Source organism: Macaca nemestrina, chromosome 17 (assembly GCF_043159975.1).
Source record: "Macaca nemestrina isolate mMacNem1 chromosome 17, mMacNem.hap1, whole genome shotgun sequence".
Taxonomy (NCBI): domain Eukaryota; kingdom Metazoa; phylum Chordata; class Mammalia; order Primates; family Cercopithecidae; genus Macaca; species Macaca nemestrina.
Genome location: NC_092141.1, coordinates 38,772,375 through 38,797,736, shown reverse-complemented (window position 1 = coordinate 38,797,736; position 25,362 = coordinate 38,772,375). Strand labels below are relative to the sequence as shown.

Below are 25,362 nucleotides of genomic sequence, written 5' to 3'. Positions count from 1 at the left end.
TAGCCATCAAGATACAGGAGAGAAATGTAAAATCATCACAATAATTAATTACAATAGAGCCTGATAAGTCCTATGACAAGATAAGTACTAAGAGAATGTTACTCTCCTAGGCGTGGAGGTTGAGGAAAGTTTTGGAGGTGACATTTAGGCTGGGCCTTGTTAGATAAGAAGGATTTGCCCAAAGGACCTCTAACTAGTAGCGTTTCAGGAACTGTGATACATGAAGTAGGACAGAGGGGGTCTCTCCCTGTAGCCTCAGAATTAGGAACCAGAAGTGAAACATCAAGTGCTCTACTTTCTAAAGTGAACTCAACTTTATCTGAGATGGCAATAGCCATCTCTGTCCTTCCTGCTGAGAGGGCGGGCCACCAAAGCTTACGTGAAAGCAGCTGTGGAAACAGTCCCAGTCCATAGGCTTGGCTCCCTGGCCTTAGTTTACCCAGTGATAATGACACCGCCAGTATATCCCCCTCAATGCAGTGGCCACAGTCAGAAAGTGGGTTCAGCCAGGTGCAGTGGCTCACACCTGTAATCCCAGCAGTTTAAGAGACAAAGGCGGGTGGATCACCTGAGGTCAGGAGCTCGAGAACAGCTTGGCCAACATGGTGAAACTCTGTCTCTACTAAAATTGCAAAACAAATTAGTCAGGCATGGTGGCACACGCCTATAATCTCAGTCACTTGGGATGCTGAGGCACAGGATTACAGTCACTGGCACGCCCGGCTAAGTTTTGTATTGTCAGTAGAGATGGGGTTTCGCCATGTTGGCCAGGCTGGTCTCGAACTCCTGACCTCAAGTGATCCACGCACCTCGGCCTTCCAAGGTGCTGGGATTATAGGCCTGGGCCACTGCATCCGGCCATCTCTGAATTTTTAAGAAGTAATTAATATCCTTAATATCTTTTACAAATACAATGGTACAAAATAAGGGAAAACGTTTAAAGATTATTTTGTTCTTTACAAATCTCTTGCTCTTTTTTGATTAGTTTAGGAATTAAATTTTGGGGGAGAGTCCAAAATGATGAAATTGGAAAATAAGCTCTATTAGGTGCACTATTAAGTAGAAAGAACCTCTCAAGTTTTCTCCTAGGCTATTTGAAGTTATTTTATTTGGGAGTTTTTTCTTCCTAATTCTACCTCATTAGACAAAGTACTAGGAGGTACAAAGGATAGTGATGTAATGGCTCTGTTCCCTAGCACTGAATTATTTTCATTTGAAAGAAGTTGGTTACTTTTCAGAAAAGTAATTATAAAGTTATTTTTACCTTCGGTTAATTTGATTTCTTAAATAGCACTTTCCTTGACAGAAATTTACAGTGTAAAGACAATACATAACTGCTTCAGTCAGATGAAAATCCAATAATTAGCTTATGTTGAAACTAGATGTTGATTTATTACAGGATTATACACGTGGATTCCATAAAACCCAAGCAAACTTTACGCCAATATGGGAAAGGGAGAATCTCATGGGATCAGTATGAAAAGATACTGAGTAAGTTACCTTTTATATTATTTTGCAGATTATTTATTCAGATTTGGCTTTAGGATATGTCTATGGTTAATTGCAAATTGAGTGGCAGAACCATGGTGGAGATTTCACAGTTTCCAATTCCCATTTCACTGTCTTTGAACATCGCTGCTACAGCGTCATCCTAATCTACTTTTCCGTTTTTATCTCATGCTTCCTCTTATTTTACCATTGGCTGCGGCCAACCTTGACTTTCCTGTCTTAGTTCAAAGTGCAGCTTAGGTGGTATCTTCATGGTTTTTTGATCTCTTACCACCCACCCTAAGAATTATAACATTATTTTTATGATCCTCTGCAGATGTGCTAAAGAAAATAAAATTTTTAAAATTATAACATTATCAGTTACTGAAGCTCTCCATGTTTGTCTTCCTGTTTATCCACTATCTCTGCCCCTCCCTTGTCCCAGCAATTGTATATTACATTTGTATGTATTACAACAATAATACATAGAAACTCATAGCCTTAATGTTACATTATTTAAGGACTCCCATCGTTTTTATGCTGATCTCAATCTATCATTTTAAATATTTTTTAAGGTGAGGTCATTTGGCCTCTCCTTTAATGATCTATTCTAGCATTTGATACACAATTTTGGAAATTATTTCACAACTGAACACCACTGACAATGTTAAGTCCCGTGGGCATCTCATTGAAGCTGAAGACTTTCCAGTCTGGAGCCATCGAATGATACCTGTCATCGTGTCACTGGTGATAAATTATGTGATAAGTTTCATAAACTATGATATACACGATTATCAACTATACATTATGTGTACTCTCAGAAACACTTTCCTAGAGATCCTTTATTTTGTTGTGACAGTTTCAACAGTAAGACAGTTGTCAGATTTCTAGTCCTTCAGGACTTGTAAGCCTTTTGTTTAATTTCTGTTCAGTGCATTTACATACACATTTTGAGGAATACACTGAGAACCTGTGTAGGGGATGCCTTTAATGTACAGACACTGAGCACCCCTCACACACAATGTGTGGGAATCACTAGAATGCAACCCACTGTAATCACTTGGTTTTTGAAAAATGGGCAGAAAAGATATGTTCATCCATTCCTTCAACTAGCTCCTGAGGAGCAACCCTGAGTTAGTCACAGTAGCAGGTAGAAATGAAAAGACCAACGTGGCCCTGCGGGAGTTTATAATCCAGGTGCTGGAGGAAAGTAAGGCAGGTACTCAAGTTAGTATGATCCAAGGCAGAATATGATTAGTGAGATGTGATATAGTAGAGATACATGACGTGTGTGTGTGTGTGTGTGTGTGTGTGTGCATGGATGTATATAGTAACTTACACAGTATTTTTTCATGTTTTTTTTTTTTGGCTCCATAATGATCTTTTGGTTAAGATAGAAATAATCAGTCTCATTTTACAAATGTAGACATTGACACACTTGTCTAAGCTATGAAATGATGGAATATAGATTTAAATCCACGTCATCAGTCTCCTGAGTCCAGTGTGTTCTTGGTTATATCATTCTGCCTTCCTCGGTGGTGTTTTCTCCTGTGCTTTGCACGGTAGCCCTGCGTCTCAGCCAGTATTTCCATTTTAACAGCATGACTCTCTTTTGTCTTACTGTAGTATTTGTACAGTTAACTTGAATTTTAAAAATTTGGAGCCAGGCATGGTGGTTCACACCTGTAATCCTAGTACTCTGGGAGGCCGAGGCGAGCAGATTGCTTGATCTCAGGAGTTCGAGACCAGACTGGGGAACATGGCGAAACCCCATCTCTACCAAAAATACAAAAATTAGCTGGGCATGGTGGCGTGCTCCTGTACTCCCAGCTACTTGTGGGCCTGAGGCAGGAGGATCACTTGAACCTGGGAGGTTGAGAAGGCTGCAGTGAGCTGAGACTGTGCCACTGCACTCCAGCCTAAGTGACAAAGAGACCTTGTCTCAAAAACAAAAAAAAAAAAAACTGTTGGCTTCCTTAGGTTTCCGTTGGTGGACCACATGTATTACTGTTATGGAAAACATTCCATTTCAACGGCTGTCCCTCCCCATATGCTACATACTAAATCAGTGCTACGGTTTACTTCTGCTTGGAGAAAATGAAGATAGCAGAGAAGGAAAGGAAAGTAAAAGTAAGATATTTTGTTTGTTTGTTTGTTTCTGAATGTTGAGTTATTTTTGTGAAAAACATAGTAAACTATTAGGCCTAAAATAGAGAGGCATTAGTATTTATCTGTTTATACTAGATATCATTTTTGGGGGTGAAAGGGAAAGGATTATGCACTTTTGTTGTTCATTCAAAACTATGAAGATGCTCAATGTATCTACTTTTTTTTTTTTTTTTTTTCAGATGGAGTGTCGCTTTGTCACCCAGGCTAGAGTGCAATGGCACAATCTTGGCTCACTGCAAGCTCCGCCTCCCAGGTTAACCCCATTCTCCTGCCTCAGCCTCCCGAGTAGCTGGACTACAGGCGCCCGCCACCACGCCTGACTCATTTTTTGTATTTTTAGTAGAGACGGGGTTTCACCGTGTTAGCCAGGATGGTCTTGATCTCCTGACCTTGTGATCCGCCTGCCTCAGCCTCCTAAAGTGCTGGGATTATAGGCTTGAGCCACCGCGCCCGGCCAATGTATCTACTTTCAAGATCACTAGGGTCACTCAGTTCCTCTGATTTTGTATCCTCTGCCAAAAATGTTTATAAATTTTCTCTTTTGTCCCAGGTCATGTAAAAGTGGGTCTGGAGTAAACAACAGAAGAACTGAGCTATTTCTGAAAGAACATGACCACCTTCAAAAGTAGGTATTATTGAATGTATGTGCATGATGTGGTTTTTCCATGTTTATTAATTCGTTTACTTACGTAACTGATATTTTATGATGTTTATTATAGTAAGTGCTTTATCCATGCTAATTCATTCTATTCTCCTAATGACTCTTTTCCATAGAAAAGGAATTGCAACTGTTCCCACCATAATGAGAAAAGATCCTGTGCTAATCAGTTAATTGTTACCTTAACATGTTTTTTATTGCCTTAATTGTTCTTTTCCTCAGCAGGTCTTGCTCTAAAGCTTTTGTCCAATACCACAGGTTATTAGTAAAAAAATCATGCTGATAATGACTTATATTTGAATGGCCTGTTACCACTTATATATGAAGAAGCCATATAAAGAGACATTAGGTCATATATCAAATTCTAAAAAGGTTTTATTTTTCAAGATTTCAGAAGAAAGTACTTAAATACTTGGATGAAGTAGATATAGTTTTGAAAATAAGCCACCATAGTCTGTTTCTTTATTTTTCTACTTTTCTCGGAAATGTACAGGTTTCTTTGCTCTTGACTTTGTGTTTTGTTGTAGAAACTAAGGATCAGAAAATGACTTATCTCTGTGGACTTAGCCTATAAGCACTTGAGCAGCTTGTATCCGTGAGAGTTAAGTGTCAGGAATTATGTTGATATTTGCTACTGAATGTCATAAATTAGTCATGTCTTATGGGCTTAACATACTGTCCAATTTACTTTTCTTTAAAAGTCACCACTTTAAATATAAGCCCAGACTGGAGTGCAGTGGTGCGATGTAGGCTCACTGCAACCTCCTCCTCCCAGGTTCAAGCAATTCTCCTGCCTCAGCCTCCCGAGTAGCTGGGACTACAGGCGCCTGCCACTACGCCTGGCTAATTCATTTTTGTATTTTTAGTAGAGACGGGGTTTCACCGTGTTAGCCAGGGTGATCTCGATCTCCTGACCTCGCGATCCGCCCGCCTCAGCCTCCCAAAGTGCTGGGATTACAGGCCTGAGCCACCCGCGCCCAGCATCCAGTGACTTTTAAGTGGGTAAAATAACCCTTACTTTGTGGAATGTTGCAAAGATTAGAGAGGATGTATGTAAAACGTTTACCTGTTCCAGTGCTTGGTATGTAGTAGACGAATTCTAACATTACACTGAGCCATTTTGCCCACTGTGGATTTAGAATAGAAAAGTATATTCATACATTATAATTGTGCACCTGGAGCTAAGTGACTCTAGCCCTGTGGAAACCTTCAATGCCAAAATGGCATGTAGGACTAGATAGATGAATGTCACCTGACCCTGACTGTCTATTAAAACTCACTGTATTGGGCCGAGGACATCGCTTGGTGGATGAGTAAGCCTCACCCATGTGGACAGCAGCATTTATACTTCAACTTTGCTTTTATCTTCATATTTGCTGCTTGTTGTTATTTATGTGGTAAGTAGCATGAATGACTCACATACACACATACCTATTCTTTGTCTTGTTGTGAAATATTACACCAAGGAGAAAACACCATTGTGAAGTTAGTGACGGTAAAGTAGCCCCAGACACAGTGCTCTTCAGTGGAAACATGGGAAGTTTATGGAAGAAGCTCTGTGTCATAGTGATAGCCGTAAACTTTGGAATATGCAAGATCTTGACGTGTATCTCTCACCTATACCAGGGATTTCTGTACAGTAGAGAATTGCATTTTGAGCTTATGAGAACTGGTAGCATTGGATTATTTCACTTTATCACTCCATTCATGGGGTATTTTCAGATTTCATGTCAAAGCTCCATTTGGCTCAGATGGCACAATTGTCTGCCATGTTGAAATAGGTGGCAATGCAAATTAATATTACCCTGAAACAAGACTTTATTTTTTTTTATTTTTAAAATTTTTAAAAATTATACTTTAAGTTCTGGGATACATGTGCAGAACATGCAGGTTTGTTACACAGGTATACATGTGCCATGGTGGTTTGCTGCATCTATCAACCTGCCATCTAGGTTTTAAGCCCCGCATGCATTAAGTATTTGTCCTAATGCTATCCCTCCCCTTGCCCGCCGTCCCCTGACAGGCCCTGGTGTGTGATATTCCCTCCCTGTGTCCATGTGTTCTCATCGTTCAACTCCCACTCATGAGTGAGAACATGCGGTGTTTGGTTTTCTGTTCCTGTGTTAGTTTGCCGAGATGATGGTTTCCAGCTTCATCCATGTCCCTGAAAATGACATGAACTCATTCTTTTTTATGGCTGCCTAGTATTCCATGGGGTACATGTGCCACATTTTCTTTATCCAGTCTATCCTTGATGGGCATTTGGGTTGGTTCCAAGTCTTTGCTGTTGTAAATAGTGCTGCAATAAACATATGTGTACATGTGTCTTTATAGTAGAATGATTCACAATCCTTTGGGTATATACCCATTAATGGGATTGCTGGGTCAAATGGTATTTCTGGTTCTAAAAGTCTTAAAATATCCTCTAAAACAGATTTCAAAATACAACATCCATGAGTCCGCAGGAGACCTGCTCACAGACGGCATCTGTAATTTACAGGAAGATGACGCTGACACTGGCTTCACCATGCACTTAGCACACCACAGTTACAGTGAAAATCCAATTTTCTGCCAAAAGTGGGAAATAAATGAAGCCGTAAGTGTTTGCTTTAGGAGACTTTGTTTGATTCTTGTAAATAGAAAATGGTTTTATTACATGTAAAATAAGATTTAAAGTGGTCACTGTGAGGAATCGCCACACTGTCTTCCACAATGATTGAACTCATTTACACTCCCGCCAACGGTGTAAAAGCGTGCCTGTATCTCCACATCCTTTCCAGCATCTGTTGTTTCCTGACTTTTTAATGATCGCCATTCTAACTGGCATGAGATGGTATCTCATTGTGGTTTTGATTTGCATTTCTCTAATGAGCAGTGATGATGAGCTTTTTTTCATGTGTTTGTTGACTGCATAAATATCTTCTTTTGAGAAGTGTCTGTTCATATCTTTCACCCTCTTTTTGTTGGGTTTTTCTTTCTTGTAAATTTGTTTATATTCTTTGAGGATTCTGGATATTAGATGTTTGTCAGATGGATAGACTGCGAACATTTTCTCCCATTCTATTGGTTGCCTGTTCACTCTGATGATAGTTTTTTGGCTGTGCAGAAGCCCTTTAGTTTAAGTGTTTATTTTAATATTTGTGTAATAATGTCCAGGTTTATCAAGCAGAATGATCTACATAGGAGCTTTTATACAGAACTCATTGTTCTTCACTTAGAGCTTGTTAGTCCCATAGTGAAGTCAAATCCATCTTCAGTTGCTACGTGCCTTTGTTACACAGTTAAACTTGAGTTGGAGATGCTCTGCCGGAGGGAGGAATTTTCACTCCCCAGATGTGTTTGTGTAATATAATGTATTTTCCCCCTTTCCCCTGTGGAAACTTTGTGGAAGATTATTTCAGTGTTAACCCTGATGGATATTTTAGTAATCGAACTAGTGTCTGTTACTCCTTTTTCATTTATTTATCAAACACTAATTGGGTGCCTTCTGGGTGCCAGACACTGCACTAGACTCTGGGGAGTCAAAGGTGAATCACACTTAGTCTCTACCCCCTGGGAATTCATTCTGGTGAGAGAAATTGAAAACAAACCATTATGATCCTATGGGATATTTTTTAAAGTACGAAATGAGATAACGTGTGTGAAAAACTTTGTAAGCTTTACACATTTAAGATTTTTTTCTCCAGTGCATAGCATGATGCCTGACATATTTTAATTGCTCTTTATACCCTTGAATGAACTGGTGAAGGGCCAAGAGTTATGAGAGTATAATACTAGAGTGGAGACGGATTCGTTCCGCCTGATGGACAGGTGGGATGCGGAGGCTTCTAAGAATATCACTTTTGAACCGGACTTGGAAATATAAGTTATTTATTTTAAGAATCGAGAAAAGAGATTCTGGGGGGCAGCTGTCAGTCGTTAAAGTGCCTGGATTAAGATGAACCACATATCTACAGGCTTATACAGTTTACAAGACGCTTTTGTTTACCGTATCTCTTTTGAGCCTTATGACAGGTGCATGAGGTGAGTTCATACAACCAAGAGAAGCCTTGACCAGAACCTGGGTTCTAGGGTGTAAGAGACAGCATCTGGCCGGTTTATTCTGTACAGTTTCACGGATGCTATGATTGCTAATATTATTGTATTTCTGTTTGTGAAAGCATGGTTTTCTGAGTTACAAGTATATGAAAGACAAATGTATACATGTAATAAAATGTATAGTTTTGTTTTTTGTTTTTTTCTTTTTCTTTTTCTTTTTTTTTTTGAGACAGAGTCTCGCTCGGTCCCAGGCTGAGTGCAGTGATGTGATCTTGGCGCACTGTAATCTCTGCCTCTGAGGTTCAAGTTATTTTCCTGCCTCAGCCTCCCAAGGAGCTGGGATTGCAGGTGTGCACCACCATGCCTGCCTAATTTTTGTATTTTTAGTAGAGAGGGGGTTTCACCATGTTGGCCAGGCTGGCTTCGAACTGCTGACCTCATGATCTGCCTGCCTCGACCTCCAAAAGTGATGGGATTTTAGACCTGAGCCACCGCACCCATAGTTTTCTTTTTATTTCTGTGTAGCAGGTTAGCTTGTATTGATACATGAGGAGGTTTTTTTCAGAGGTTTCAAAAACAAGCTAGAAAATGCTTCCATAATATTTCATAGCTTCTTTATGATTCAAGCAGTTTTTCAGGATTTTCAGTCCATTTAAAGCATTTCTCTAACGAACACTAAAAATTATGAGCTCTACATTCTCTTGTAAGCTTTCTTTTTCTGTTATAGTTGAGCAACTTTGTTGACATTTTTACTTTTATTTTTATTTTTTATTATTTTTTTGAGACGGAGTCTCCCTCTGTCACCCAGGCTGGAGTGCAGTGGTGCGATCTCAGCTCACTGCAAGCTCCACCTCCCGGGTTCACGCCATTCTCCTGCCTCAGCCTCCCAAGTAGCCGGGACTACAGGCGCCTGCCGCCACGCCTGGATAGTTTTTTTGTAGTTTTAGTAGAGAGGGTGTTTCACCATGTTAGCCAGGATGGTCTCGATCACCTGACCTCATGATCCACCTGCCTCAACCTCCAAAAGTGCTGGGATTACAGGTGTGACCCACCATGCCTGGCCCAGTTGTAGCTCTTATGTTTAGATCTTCGATCCATTTTGAGTCAATTTTTGTGTGTGGTGTAAAGTAAGTGTCCACCTACATTCTTTTGCATGTAGATAATCCAGTTTTCCCAGCATTATTTGTTGAAAAGACTCTTTCCCACGGAATGATCCTGGCACTTTGTTGCAAATCACTTCCCATATAAGGGAGAGTTTATTTCTGAACTCTCTATTCTCTTTCAGTGCTCTGTTTTTATGCCAGTACAACACTGTTTTTTATTTTATTTATTTATCTTTTTGAGGTGAAGTTTCACTCTTGTTGCCCAGGCTAGAGTGTAGTGGCCTGATCTTTGCTCACTGCAACCTCTGCCTCCTGGGTTCAAGCGATTCTCCTTCCTCAGACTCCCGAGTAGCTAAGATTACAGGCATGCACCACCACGCCTGGCTAATTTTTGTAGTTTTAGCAGAGACAAGATTTCTCCATGTTGGTTAGGCTGGTCTGAAACTCCCGACCTCAGGTGATCCACCCACCTCGGCCTCCCAAAGTGCTGGGATTACAGGCATGAGCCACCACAGCTGGCAACACTATTTTGATTACTATAGCTTTGTAGTAAGTTTTGAAATCAGGAAGTGTGATGTCTTCAAATTTATTCTTCCTTTTCAAGATTGTTTTGACTATTTGAGGTCCCTTGAGATTCTATGTGAGTTTTGGAATGTATTTTTTTTTTTATTTCTGCAAAAAAGCATTCTTGGGATTTTGACAGGGATTTGATTAAATGCGTAGATTGCTTTGGAGTAGGAACTTCTTAGCAACACTGAGGTGTTGCAGTCCAAGAACATGAAATGTCTTTCCATTTATTATGTTGTCTTCAGTTTATTTCAGAAAAGTTTTCTGATTTTTCTGTGTAGAAGTCCTGCATCGTCTTCATTGCTGACTTATATATACTTGTTTTGTTTGTTTTTTCTTTCTTTTTTCTTTTTTTTTGAGGTGGAGTTTCGCTCTTGTTGCCCAGACTGGAGTGCAATGGCAGAATCTTGGCGCACTGCAACCTCCGCCTCCTGGGTTCAAACAGTTCTCCCACCTCAGCCTCCCAAGTAATTGGGACCACACATGTGCACCATCACACCTGGCTAATTTTTTATTATTAGTAGGGACGAGGTCTTGTTATGTTGCCCAGCCTGGTCTCGAACTCCTGGGCTCAAGAGACCCTCCTGTGATGGCCTCTCAAAGCTCTGGCATTATAGGCGTGAGCCACCATGCTTGGCTTTAGGTTAGTTTTTAAAATCCAGTTTGTCAATCTGTCTTTTTTTTTGAGATGGAGTATCGCTCTGTCACCCAGGGTGGAGTGCACTGGTATGACCTTGGCTCACTACAACCTCCACCTAGTGGGTTCAAATGATTCTCCTGCCTCAGCCTCCGGAGTAGCTATTACAAGTGCCTACCACTACGCCTGGCTAAATTTTTTTTTTTTTTTTTTTTTTTTGTATTTTTACTAGAGACGGGTTTTCACCATGTTGGCCAGGTTGGTCTGGAACACCAAACCTCAAGTGATCTGCTCTCCTCGGCCTCCCAAAGTGCTGGGATTACGGTCGTGAGCCACTGCACCTGGCCAGTTTTTGTCTTTTATTTGCTGTATTTAGGTATTTGGGGCATTTACATAGTTACAGATGTTGTCAGAGTCCCATTTATTTGGGGGGGACGTGGGGGGACAAAGTCTTACTCTTGCCCAGGCCGGAGTGTAGTGGCTCAGTCTTGGCCTACTGCAACCTCTGCCTCCCGGGTTCAAGCAGTTCTTGTGCTTCAGTCTCCCAAGTAACTGGGATTACAGGCATGTGCCACCAATCCCAGCTAATTTTTGTATTTTTAGCTAGAATTACAGGCCTCAGCCACCATGCCTCTTTTAAGTTTTTGTTTTTTGATTGCTCTTTTTCCTGCTTTCTTTTGGGTTACTTGAACATTTTTGGAATTCCATTTTTCTTGTATTTTTTTTTCGACCCCAATTCACTATGCCAAAACCATTTTTCTTTATTGTGTTTTATATCTGTTTATTTTAGTTCGTTGATATTGTTTGGATATTTGTTCCATTGAATTATTTTTTCTTCTTTTTTGAGACAAAGTTTTGCTCTTGTTGCCCAGGCTGAAGTGCAGTGGCACGATCTCGGCTCATCGCAAATTCCGCCTCCCAGGTTCAAGCGATTCTCCTGCCTCAGCCTCCTAAGTAGCTGGGATTACAGGCATGTGCCACCACACCGGCTAATTTTAGTAGAGATGGAGTTTGTCCATGTTGGTCAGGCTGCTCTCGAACTCCCGACCTAAGGTAATCCACCCACCTCAGCCTCCCAAAGTGATGGGATTACAGGCATGAGCCACCGTGTCCGGCATTTTTTTGGGGAGGCCAAGATGGGTTAGTCACCTGGGGTCAGGGTTTGAAATCAGCCTGGCCAACATGGCAAAAGCCCGTCTCTACTAAAAACACAAACATTAGCCAGGCGAGATAGCGGCACCTGTAATCCCAGCTACTCAGGAGACTGTGGCAGGAAAATCGCTTGAATTTGGGAGGTGAGCTGAGACCATGCCAGTGCGCTCCCGCTTAGGCAACAGAACAAGACTCCATCTCCAAAAACAAACAAAAAACAACCACAAACAAACAAAAAAAGTTTTTTTCAGTTAATTCTGATTCTTATTTCTAATATCTGTGAGATATTAGAAATAAGATATATCGATGTTTGCATTTGTTTATTGCCTTTTTCCATTCAATTTGAAATCTTCCCAATTCTTGGTGTCTTTTTGGTATCACAAATAACTTTTGATTGAAACCTGCACATTTTTGTGTTGTCATGAGACTATGCAGCTTAAACAACTGTTTTAACTCTTACACTGATCTAACAGGGATAGAGTGTTGGTGCCACCTTGTTAAGCCACGTAGGGGATGAAGTTCAGGTTCTCTACCTTGTCTATGTTGACGTTTGAGGTAAACTCCCTTTTAGTTCCTTTTTTTTTTTTTTTTTTGGAGACGGAGTCTCCCTCTGTCACCCAGCCTGGAGTACAGTGACCCGATCTCGGCTCACTGCAAGCTCCGCCTCCTGGGTTCACGCCATTCTCCTGCCTTAGCCTCCCGAGTAGCTGGGACTACAGGCGCCCGCCACCTCGCCCAGCTAATTTTTTTGTATTTTTCTTAGAGATGGGGTTTCACCGTGTTAGCCAGGATGGTCTCGATCTCCTGACCTCGTGATCCGCCCGCCTCGGCCTCCCAAGTGCTGGGATTACAGGCGTGAGCCACTGCGCCCGGCCTCCCTTTTAGTTCTTTGCAGAGGTGGAAGTCGTGGCTCCCCACCTGCCTGATCTCCGTGGTGGATGTGGCCTCATTTGTTACTGTGTGTGGGTGAAAGTTCTGACTCTCTCCTAGGTCTTCTCTGCTACCGCTCCAGTGGGAACAGGGAGGGATGCCCTATTACTGGCAGATGGTGGTGAAGGCCAGGCTTCCCCACGTTTCTCCACTGACACGGTGGGGAGAGGATGCTCGTTAACTAGCATTTGGAATGAAAGTTCCAGTGCCCTGCTTAATTTGCTCTGACACGACCTGGTGGGAATCTAGGGTTGTTTTCATGACAGTCTCACAAGGGTGGATATCTAGTTCCCATGCGATCATTGCTGGTATGGGTGGGGCTAGGTTTTCTGTGGTGTTATGCTGGATTAGAGCAGTTCTTCTTCAAAAGTTTTCTTTCTGGGGAACATACCACTTTACTGGTAATTTGGTCCGGAGAGAGAAGGTTTTCGTTGGGGCTTCTTTTTTTTTTTTTTTTTTTGAAACAATCTCTTTCACCCAGACTGGAGTGCAGCGGCGCGATCTCTGCTCACCGCAACCTCCGCCTCCCGAGTTCAAGCGGTTCTCGTGCCTCAGCCTCCGGGGTAGCTGGGATTACAGGCGCCGGCCAACACGCCTGGCTAATTTTTATTTTTAGTGGAGACGGGATTTTGCCATGTTGGCCAGGCTGGTCTCCAACTCCTGACCTCAGGTGATCCACCCGCCTCGGCCTCCCGAAGTGCTGGGAGTATAGGCGTGAGCCACCGCGCCCGGCCCTGTTGGGGATTGTTTTGGTCTGTGCCCATCGGTGTTCCTGATGTACTCACTTCTTGCATTCCAGGAGTAGGATACATTAGTCAAGAAGAATACCCAGGGAATTTACTGCTCTACTGTGCCTTGTGTCTTGTGATCCTGAACTAATTTGCCTTCTCTCCACCTTTCAGAGAATATTCGTTTCATTTATAATATTCACTTTTTAAATTTGTACTTAGTGGGAGGAATAGGCAAAAGTATGTCCGTTCCATACTCCCAGAAGTGTAAGTCTAACCTTTGATTTCATTGAGTGTGCCCTATTTTTCTGTTTCTGTTTCATTGACTTCTGCTGGATCTTTCTTTTGCTCTTCTAGTTTCTTAAGGAAAAGATGAAGTCACTGATTTGTTTCTTTTCTAATATAGTCGTGTAATTGTATAAATTTCTCTCTCAATTACTGCTTTAACTGTCTTAAAAATACTTGATATTTTTGTCTTTTTTTTTTTTTACCCGTTGGTTATTTTATTTAATTAATTAATTAATTTATTTTATTTTATTTTATTTTTTATTTTATTTTATTTTATTTTTTTTGAGACGGAGTCTTGCTCTGTCACCCAGGCTGGAGTGCAGTGGCCGGATCTCAGCTCACTGCAAGCTCCGCCTCCCGGGTTTACGCCATTCTCCTGCCTCAGCCTCCCGAGTAGCTGGGACTACAGGCGCCCGCCACCGTGCCCGGCTAGTTTTTTGTATTTTTTAGTAGAGACGGGGTTTCACCGTGTTAGCCGGGATCGTCTCTCGATATCCTGACCTCGTGATCCGCCCATCTCGGCCTCCCAAAGTGCTGGGATTACAGGCTTGAGCCACCGCGCCCGGCCTTATTTTATATTTTGAGACAGATTCTTGCTCTGTCGCTCAGGCTGGAGTGCAGCGGCTGCGATGTTGGCTCACTGCAAACGCCACCTCCTGGGTTCAAGCAATTCTCTGCCTCAGCCTCCTGAGTAGCTACGGTTACACGTGCCTGCTACCATGCCCGGCTAACTTTCGTATTTTTAGTAGAGATGGAGTTTCCCCATCTTGGCCACACTGGTCTTGAACTCCTGACCTTGTGATCCACCTGCCTCGATCTCCCAAAGTGATGGAATTACAGGCGTGAACCACCGCTCCCGGTCCCCATTGGTTATTTTAAAAGTATGTTTTGATTCCAAATATCGGGATTGTCTATTGATTTTTTTTTTTCTGTCACTGATTGCTAAATTAATAACACAGTGGTAAGAAAAAAACTCGTGATAAGACCTGAAACCTTTTAAATTTACCAAGAGTTGTTTTTCTGGTTCTAATATAGTATATCTTGGTAAGTGTTCCAAATGCACTTGAACAGAATTTTTATTCTGGTAGTTTGTGCAGAGTATTCTATAGTTAGGTCAGTTTGCTTAATGATGTTATTCAAGCTTCTGTATCCTTACTCATTCTCTGTCTACTGGTTCTGTTATTATGATTATCATTCCTTTGTTTTGAACATGATGTCGCTCTGTCACCTAGGCTGGAGTGCAGTGACATGCACAATCATAGCTCACTGAGCCTCCACCCCTTGGGCTCAAGTGATCCTCCCACCTCAACCTCCCCAGTAGCTGGGTCTACAGGCGTATGCTACCACACCTAGCAAAAAAAATTTTTTTTTTTTTTGAGATGGAATCTCGCTCTGTCGCCCAGGCTGGAGTGCAATGGCGCGATCTCTGCTCACTGCAACCTCCGCCTCCTGGGTTTAAGCGATTCTCCTACCTCAGCCTCCCGAGTAGCTAGGATTACTGTTGTACGCCACCACGCCCAGCTAATTTTTGTATTTTTAGTAGAGACGGGGTTTCACCATTTTGGCCATGCTGGACTCAAATTCTTGACCTCAGGTGATCCGCCTGCCTCAGGCTCCCAAAGTGCTGGGACTACAGGTGTGAGCCAACACGCCCGGCCCACCCACTTAGTTTTTTAAAATCTTTTTGTAGAGACAGGGTCTCCCTGTGTTGCTCAGGTGGGTCTTGAACTCCTGTGCTCAAGCAATCCTGTCTCGGGCTCCCAAAGTTCAGGGATAACAGGTGTGAATCGCCACGCCTGACCTGGTTCTATCACATAGAGAGGTTTGCTGAAATTTTAAAATATAATTGTAGACTCTGGCCGGGAGCGGTGGGTCAAGCCTGTAATCCCAGCACTCTGGGAGGCGGAGACGGGTGGATCACAAGGTCAGGAGATGAAGACCATCCTGGCTAACACGGTGAAACCCCGTCTCTACTAAAAAATACAAAAAACTAGCCGGGCGAGGTGGCGGGCGCCTGTAGTCCCAGCTACTCGGGAGGCTGAGGCAGGAGAATGGCGTAAACCCGGGAGGCAGAGCTTGCAGTGAGCTGAGATCCGGCCACTGCAATCCAGCCTGGGCCACACAGCGAGACTCCGTCTCAAAAAAATAAATAAATAAATAAATAAAAATAAATTGTAGATTCTTTCATTTCTTCTTACAGTTCGTACTTTCATTTTTGCTTTATTTATTTTGAAGCTCTGTTATTAATAGGTAAATAAATGTTTAGGATTTGCATGTGTTCTTGATGAATTAAACCCTTAATGTTTATAAAATGATGCTCTTTTTTCCTCATAAAATTTTTATTTTTGTCTACTTTACATGATAGTATTATAACGATTTCAACTTTCTTTTGATTTTTTAGTGTGTAATAAGATCTTTTTCTTTGGCTGCATTAGAATTTTAATTTCTGATTTTAGTCATTTTGGTCGTGGTTTACCTTATTTTTTGAAGATACACTTTTACTCTATCGCCTGGGCTGGAGTGCAGGGTCACAATCATGGCTCACTATGGCCTCAACCTCCTCCTGCCTTAGCTGGAAGGACCACAAGTGTGTGCCACTACCCGTGGCTAATTTTTGTGTGTGTGGTTTTTGTTTTGTTTTGTTTTGTTTTGTTTTGAGACGGAGTTTCCCTCTTGTTGCCCAGGCTGGAGTGCAGTGGCACAATCTCGGCTCACTGCAATCTCCGTCTCCGTGGTTCAAGCAATTCTCCCCCTCAGTTTCCCAAGTAGCTGGGATTACTGGCATGCACCAAGATGCCTATCTATATTTGTATTTTTAGTAGAGACAGGGTTTGTCCATGTTGGTCAGGCTGGTCTCGAACTCCTGACCTCAGGTGACCTGCTGGCCTCGGCCTCCCAAAGTGCTGGGATTACAGGTGTGAGCCACAGGGCCAGGCCATGTTTCGTGTGTGTGTGTGTGTGTGTGTGTGTGTGTTTTGTTTTGTTTTGTTTTGTTTTTTTAAGAGACGGTGTTCTGCAGTGTTGCCCACACTGGTCTCAAACTCCTGGCCTGAAGAGATTTTCCCATCTCGGCCTCCCAGAGTGCTGGGATTACAGGCGTGAGCCACTGCACTCAGCCACTTTTCTTCATGTTTCTAATGACTGATAGTTGATTAATAGAGCGCTGTGTTATATATGCTTATGATTTCCATCAAACGTGAAAGTTTTTGGCCATGATTTCTAAAGTTTTTTTTTCTATATTATCTCCTGTTTTGTGGCTCTGGTTACAAGTATGTTTGGCCTCTTGAAGTTATTTCAATTATCACATATTACATTTTTTAGTGTTTTTTTTTTTTCTGTTTCATTTAGGTTAGTAAGTTTGGTTTCACGTGTTGTAAATTTCAAAGTGTATTTTTCATCTTAGACTTTGTAATTTTTCATCTTTAGAAGTTCAAATTTTAAAAATATTTCATATTTTTACTTGTTTGTTCTAACTTTCTGATCACATGAAATAGCATCATAATTGTTTTAAAGGACTTGTGTACTAATTCTATTTTCTGTTTCATTTCAAAATTGGTTTTTTTTTTGTTTCATTGTGGGGTGTAATTTCCTGCTTCTATGTAAGTCTTATAAATTTTGATTGACTTTTTAACCAGTGGGAATTTTACCTTGTTTTCTCATTTCTCTAGTTTTGCTTGCCTTTTAAAAATATTTGTGGACTTTGTTCTGTAGTATTATTCAGTTGCTTGAAAACAGTTTCTTTCTGTTGGGTCTTTTATGTTTTCTTTGACTAGACCAGGGCTGTGTTTAGGGTTAATTTTTTCCTCCTTCTGAAGCCTTTTCTTTCCTAGTACTCCGATGTCATATCTCCAATGTGATATAAATTACATCACATCATTTGCTTTTGGATTTTGGGTACGGGTACTATTCACATCCTTATGTCAGTTCTGGATGCTATTACCTCTAATTCTTTTGGTGATTTCTCACCTTGCCCTTGGATAGTTCCTTTACATTGCAAGTGCTGATTTGTCATTCAACCAAAAGTTCTAGGGTGAGCCTTTGTAGATCTCTTCATTTCTCTCTGTCTCTCTCTCCAGCTGTCTACTCAGTGCTGGTCTCCCTTGTGAGCTCTAGGCACCTTGGTCTCCTTGGACTTCCAGCTTCATTTCCTCAACTTGGGGAGACCACATGCTCTGCCTGGGTTCCTCCTCCCTGTTCCACGACCTGGAAACTCTCGAGGCAGTAAGCTGGGCACGCGTGCAGCCCGTTTGTTTTTGTCTTCCAGGGATCACTGTCTTTTGTTACTTGTCCAATATCTTCAGTGTTGTTGTTTCATTCATTTTATTAGATTTTTATTATTTCATGCAAGGAGGCTAAATCTGGTCCCCTTATTCATGCCGTCTTGACCGGAAGTAGTATCATTGTGGTTTCAATCTACCTTTTCATGAGAACTGGTGATATTGAGCACGTTTAGCTCGTGTGTTGACGATTTGTGTGCTCTCATTGGTGATGAGTTTGTTCATTTAGCCTTTAGTGTTCTTTGTTTTCTTTTTTTCATCTGAGTTGCAGAAGGTGTTTCTATGTCCTAAATACTCATCCTTTGTTAGATAAATGTTTTGTAAATACTGTCCTCAAGTCTATGTGGTTTACCTATTTATTTTAACTGTACCTTTTGATGAGCAGAAATACTTATATCTGATAAATTTAATTTATCAATGTTTTCTTTTGTAGTTATTGCTTACTGTGAGCTAAGACACTTTTGCCTAACCTCGAAGTCATGAAGGTAGTTTCCTTGATTTCCTCTAAAGGTTTTGCTTTTGCTAATTTGTATTAGGTCTGTGATGCATCTGTAGTTATTTTTGTAGGTTTGAGTTTTTTGCATATGGCTGTCCAGTTGTTTTTCACCATTGGTTGAAAAGAGTCTCCTTTTCTCGCTGGGTTGCTTTGGGAACATCCTGTGGCTGCATAAGTGGGATCTCTTTCAGAAATCTTCCTTCTGCTCCAAAAATCTGTTTGTCTAGCTCAGTTAGAGTATTCTGATTATTTTGTAACTTTATATTGTCTTGAAGTCAGAATTGCAAGTCCTTAAACCTTTTTCTTCTTTTTCGAAGTTCTGCATATTCTACATCCTTCACATTTCCGTATCAATTTTAATAATCTCTTTTCTCTCTTCTCCAAAAAAGGCTGATGGGATCATGATTGTAATTGTCTTGAATCTGCTGATCAGTTTAAGGAGAACTGACATCTTGACAACCATTGAGTCTTAATCATTAGTATAGTATATCTCTCCATTTATTAGGTCTTTTTTGTTTTGCCTGAGCAGTTGTTTGTTGCTTTTAGCCTTTGGTCTGTTTTTAAAATTACTTATTTTTTTTCCTTTTGTTGAGACGGAGTCTCACTCTGTTGCCTAAATGGAGTGCAGTGGCACAGTCTTGGCTCACTCCATCTCCTGGGTTCAAACAATTCTCCTGCCTCAGCCTCCCAAGCAGCTGGGATTACAGGCATGTACCGCTAAGCCCAGCTAATTTTTATAATTTCAGTAGAGATGGGATTTCACCGTGTTGGCTAGGCTGGTCAACTCCTGACCTCAAATGATCTACCTGCTTCAGCCTCCCAAAGTGCTGGGATTACAGGCATGAGTCACCACGCCTGGCCTAAAATTATTTTTATTTTTAAGTATTTGGTCCTTTTTTGATGCTATTTGTATTTTAAAATATTAAACACATTTTTCAGCAATTATAAAGTATTATAACATTTTCTAATTTTTGGTTGGAAATTGGATTTTTGTATATTAACCTGTTTCTTACAACCTTACTTAAGTCCTATTAATTCTACTAGTTTTTTAGGTAGATTTCTTAGATTTTCTAATAGATGATTGTCATAAAACAGTTTTCTCTCTTTTTTCCCGTTGTAATTCCTTTTCTTCTCTTCCCTTAGAGAATGGACTTAATCTTGTTTTCATTCTTCTAGGATAGCATTCAGTGTTACACCATTAATTATAAGTCAGCTGTAGGGGTTTTATTGATGAACTTTATCAGATTGTTTTCAAATATAGGTTTTATTACTATTTAGATATGACAAGGCCAACAGAAGCCACTGTGACTCCTATTGAAAAGATAGTTATAGTCACAGACCCCAAGAGGAATAGTCATGCCATGCCATGGACAATACACAGTTGAGTAAGGTCTAGCCCTCGCTTCTTGAGGGTTTATGTCATGAATGCATATTGAGTTTTCTCAAAAGCTTTTTCTGTATCTATTGAGATAATGCTATATATTTAAAGATATTAATGTAAATTTCATTGTTTTATTTTCAAATGTTATATACTAAATGCCATTTGGTGTCATGGTGTATTATTATTATTATTACTATTTTTGGAGATGGGTACAGTGGTGCAATCTCTGCTCACTATAACCTCCGCCTCTTGGGTTCAAGTGATTCTCCTGCCTCAGCCTCCCAAGTAGCTGGGATTACAGGCACATGCCACCCTGCTCAGTTAGTTTTCTTTTTTGGAGACAGGGTTTCACCATGTTGGCCAGGCAGGTCTCCTGACCTCAAATGATCCTTCCTCCTTGGCCTCCGAAAGTGCTGGGATTACTTTCGTAATCCGTGTGGGCCTCCGCAACTGGCCTATTCTTCTTATATATTGTTGGATTTAAATTGCTAATAGTAAATACGTCCAGTGAATTTTTTGTGTTTTTAGTAGAGATGGGGTTTTACCATGTTGCCTAGGCTGTTCTTGAACTCCTAACCTCAAGTGATCCACCCGCCTCAGCCTCCCAAAGTGCTGGGATTACAAGTGAGAGCCACTGCAGCGGCCAGACTTTTATAAAAGTTTTATGGTTATAAATGGTTATATAAAATATCTTTGTACATATATTTTCGTGTCTTGAAGATAAAGTATATAAATGTTAAAAGACACAAAGTTAATTTATAAATGCTGTATCTTATATTATTTGCTTTGGCTCTCTAGAAGTTTTTCTCAATTCTTATTGCTTAATTGCTGTCCAAAAGAATAGGATTATGGTGTCATCGAAATTATATAAAAATGAATGTTGAGTTTTTTTTTTTTTTTTTTTTGACAGAGTCTCTCTTTGTCACCCAGGCTGGAGTGCAGTGGCGTGAGATCTCTCCTCACTGCAGCCTCCACCTCCCAGGTTGAAGTGATTCTCGTGGCTCAGCCTCCTGAGTAGCTGGGATTACAGGTGCCTGCCACCACGCCTGGCTAAATTTTTTTTTTTTTTTTTTTTTTTTTTGAGATGGAGTCTTGCACTGTCACCAGGCTGGAGTGCAGTGGTGTAATCTCAGCTCACTACAACCTCCACCTCCTAGGTTCAAGTGATTCTCCTGCCTCAGCCTCCTAGTAGCTGGGACTACAGGCATGCACCACCATACCCAGCTAATTTTTGTATTTTTTATAGAGATGGGGTTTCACCATGTTGGCCAGGATGGTCTCGATCTCTTGACCTTGTGATCTACCTGCCTTGGCCTCCCAAACTGCTGGGATTATAGGTATGAGCCACTGTGCCCAGCCTAGGTTTTGTATTTTTAGTAGTGATGGGGTTTCGCCATGTTCGCCAGGCTTGTTTTGAACTTCTGACCTTACGTCGCCCGCCCGCCTTGGCCTCTCAGAATTCTGGAATTACAGGCATGAGCCATCGAATCTGGCCTATTTTTGAAAATTAAAAATTTTCTTTCTTTTTTCTTTCTTTGTTATAGCAGCGATGGGATGTTTGTAGTTTTGTTCCTTTTATCCCTTCATCATGTAGATTTTGAGTTACTGTGCCTGGAGACTGTGCCTGATGTTAGGGGCAGCTACAGCCATAGAATGGAGCTTATAATCTAGCAGAGGAGTTAGTTTAATTGCATAAATAGTTAATTGTAATTGTAATATATCCCAAGAAGGAAGCATAGGTAAATCATCATATGGCACCTGACCTCATCTGGAGATTCAGAGACATTGTCTTTGATGAAGTGACTTTAAGCAAGGACCAGAGGGATGCACAGAAGTTATCCAGCTGCAAAAGAGGGTACAGTGAATAATAATATTCCGTTTAGAGTAAAAACAACCCGTTAAAAGCCTTTGAAGTGGGAATGAGCTCTGTAGAATTTATAGAATTGAAAGAAGAAAAAGCCAGTGTTGCCCATAAAGTGAAATGTTGGAAGGAGGGAAGGTTGTGGAGGTAAGAAAGGGTTATATGATATGGGGAAACTATTGAAGTGGTTTTCTTGTTTTGTTTTCTTTTTGTTATTGTTTTTGAGACAGTGTCTCACTCTGTTGCCAGGCTGGAGTGCAGTGGTGTAATCTCGGCTCAGTGCAACGTCCTCCACCTGGGTTCATGCCATCCTCCTGCCACAGCCTCCCGAGTAGCTGGGACTACAGGTGCACACCACCACACCCAGATGATTTTTGTATTTTTAGTAGAGATGGGTTTTCACCATGTTGGCCACGATGGTCTCGATCTCTTGACCTTGTGATCCGCCCGCCTCAGCCTCCAAAAATGCTGGGACTACAGGTTTGAGCCATGGTGCCCGGCCTATTGAAGTGTTTTTAAGTGGGCAGTGGTGCATTTGGATTTCCATTTCTGAAGTTCATTTTCTTGTGAAAATTTCATTCTGCAGATTGGTGATAGTTGGTTAAGAGTGAATATTAAGAGACTACAGTCATTTTCCATTATCTGTGGTTTTTCTTTCCTTGATTTTAGTTCCCCATGATCAACACCTCTGAAAATAGGTGAGTAGAGTACAGTGAGGTAGAATCATGTGTTGTGTCATGCAGGAAGGAGGTATTTTCTTAGAAATACCTCATTAGGTGATTCTGTCATTGCACAATCATCTTAGAATGTTCTTAAACAAAGCTATATTGTATAGCCTACTACACACCTAGGCTACAAGGTATAGCCTATTTCTCCTAGGCTGCAAACTTGTATGCTTCATTACTGAATCCTGCAAGCAACTTAACATAATGGTAAGTATTTGTGTTTTTAAACATAGAAAAGGGACAGCTAAAATAATGGTATGAAAGAAAAAAAGAAACACACTTGTATAGGACTTTACCATGAATGAAGCTTGCAGGACTAGAAGTTGCTCTGGGTGAGTCAGTTAGTAAGTGGTGAGTGAATGTGAAAGCCTGGGACATTATTGTACATTACTGATAGGGTTTGGCTGTGTATCCCCACCCAAATCTCATCTGGAATTGTAATCCCAATGTGTTGAAGGAGGGAGGTGACTGGATAATGGGGGCAGTTTCCCCCATCCTGTTCTCATGACAGTGAATGAATTCTCTTGAGATCTGATGGTTTTGAAAGTGGCAGTGTTTTCCTACGTACAGATTCTCTTTCTCTCGCTTGCTGCCATGTAAGACGTGCTTGCTTCCCCTCCCACCATGATTGAAAGTTTCCTGAGGCCTTCTCAGCCATGTGCAACTGTGAGTCAATTAAACCTCTTATCTTTATAAATTGCCCAGTCTTGGGTAGTTCTTTATAGCAGTGAGAGAACGGACTGCTACAACTACCATAGACTTTATAAACATTGTGCACTTAATGTACACTACATTTAGTTTAAAATTTGCTCTGTCATGTTACTATGGCTATTACATCACTATGTCACTAGGCAATAGGAATTGTTCAGTTCCATTTAATCTCATGGGACCACCACTGTGTGTATGGTTGTTGTTATGCAGACTGTATTTTGAGAGAGACCACATTCACGTAACTTTTTCATAGTAAATTGTTATAATTTTTTTTTTTAATTTTTAAATTTTTTTGAGATGGAGTCTCTCTTTGTCGCCCAGACTGGAGTACAGTGGCACGATCTCAGCTCACTGCAACCTCCCGGGTTCAATTGATTTTTTGTGCCTTAGCCTCCTGCTTAGGTGGGACTGCAGGTGTGCACCACCACACTCAGCTAATTTTTTTGTCTTTTTAGTAGAAATGGAGTTTCACCATGTTGGCCAGGCTTGTCTCGATCTCCTGACCTGAGGTGATCTGTCCCCCTTGGCCTCCCAAAGTCCTGGGATTATAGGCGTGAGCCACTACAGCCGGCCTGTTCTATTTTATTATTGTTGTTAATCTGTTACTGTGCCTAATTTCTAAATTAAACTTTTTTATAGGTATGTATGTATAGCAAAAAACAGAATCAAGTGCTCAGTACCATTTGTCATTTCAGATATCCACTGGGGTTCTTAGAACGTTTCTCCCATGGATAACTGGGCAACTGCTGCATTTAGGAGGTGACTGAAGTGGTCCTGATGAAAGGCGATGCTGGCTTTAAGTAGGGTAATAGTGGAGATGGAGGGAGATAGGCAGATCTCACCAGTATTGAGGAAGAGGAAGGGCACAATATAGTTATGGATTAAAAGTGAGGTTAGGGCCGGGCGTGGTGGCTCACACCTGTAATCCCAGCACTTTGGGAGGCCAAGGCAGGCGGATCACAAGATCAGGAGATCGAGACCATCCTGGCTAACACGGTGAAACCCCATCTCTACTAAAAATGCAAAAAATTAGCCGGGCATGGTGGCGGGTGCCTGTAGTCCCAGCTACTCGGGAGGCTGAGGCAGGAGAATGGTGTGAACCCGGGAGGCGGAGCTTGCAGTAAGCCAAGATTTAAGCCAAGATCGTGCCACTGTACTCCAGCCTGGGTGATAGAGCAAGACTCCATCTCAAAAAAATAAAAAAAAAGGTTAGGGAGTAAGGTTTGAAGTGGTCAAAGATTATGTATACTAGGTGTGTTGCATGAGCCATGTGTCATTGAAAATATCATTACCAATATATGGAAAGAGCAGGAAGAGCAGGTTTTGTCATAAATTGTGGAGCGTTTCAAGTGTCTATGTAGGCTGCGTGCAGTGGCTCACACTTGTAATCCTAGCACTTTAGGAGGCTGAGGTCGGTGGATCACTTGAGGCCAGGAGTTTGAGACCAACCTGGGCAACATGACGAAACCCCATCTCTACTAAAAATAGAAAAAGTTAGATGGAAGTGGTGGCACACACCTGTAATCCCAGCTCCTTGGGAGGCTGAGGCAGGAGAATTGCTTGAACCCTGGAGGTGGAGGTTGCAGTGAGCCGAGATCGAGCCACTGCACTCCAGCCTGGGCAACAGAGCGAGACTCTGTCTCAAAATAAAATAAAATAAAGTGTTTAAGTAGCATATAGAGTTTTATACCTGAACCTGAGGACCGATACAAATAGATAAAATTTGGGATTCTCTGTTTTATTTTTATAATTTAGTTAGTAATGGAAATTTGGACAATGAATAAGATTGCCTAGTATTTCACGTGAAATAAGATGACATCTTAGGCCAGAGACTTGAAGAACTTCACCATTTAAAGGTTTGATAGGGTGATCAGAAAGGTGCTGCCAAAGAGGTAATAGGAAAATCAGGAGAGTGAAATACTGAAAGGCAAGAAATATAGCGGTATTAGTCTGTTTTGTGTTGGTATAAAGGAATACCTGAAACAGGGTAGATTATTAATATAAAGAAAAGAGATTTATTTGGTTCACAGTTCTGTCAGCTGTACAAGCATACCACCAACACCGTTGGGCTGAGGAAACTTTTACTCATGGGGGAGTGGGAATGGGGACAAGGAGTGTCACATGGTGAGAGAAGGGAGCAAGATGGCAGGCTC

General features: G+C 41.3%; 1 long non-coding RNA gene across 5 annotated transcripts in view; it reads left to right on the top strand.

Annotated features, from left to right (window-relative positions):
• The first annotated feature begins 3,539 nt into the window (after positions 1 to 3,539).
• Positions 3,540 to 25,362, top strand: part of LOC139359537 (uncharacterized) — an 86,595-nt gene continuing 64,772 nt past the window's right edge. For 4 of the 5 annotated variants that reach the window (XR_011615580.1, XR_011615581.1, XR_011615584.1 and 1 more), the window contains exons 1-2: positions 3,540 to 3,618; positions 4,208 to 4,282. This is a non-coding gene — a long non-coding RNA (uncharacterized lncRNA). The remainder of the gene's footprint in view (positions 3,619 to 4,207; positions 4,283 to 25,362) is intronic. The other variant, XR_011615583.1, reaches the window with a different exon arrangement.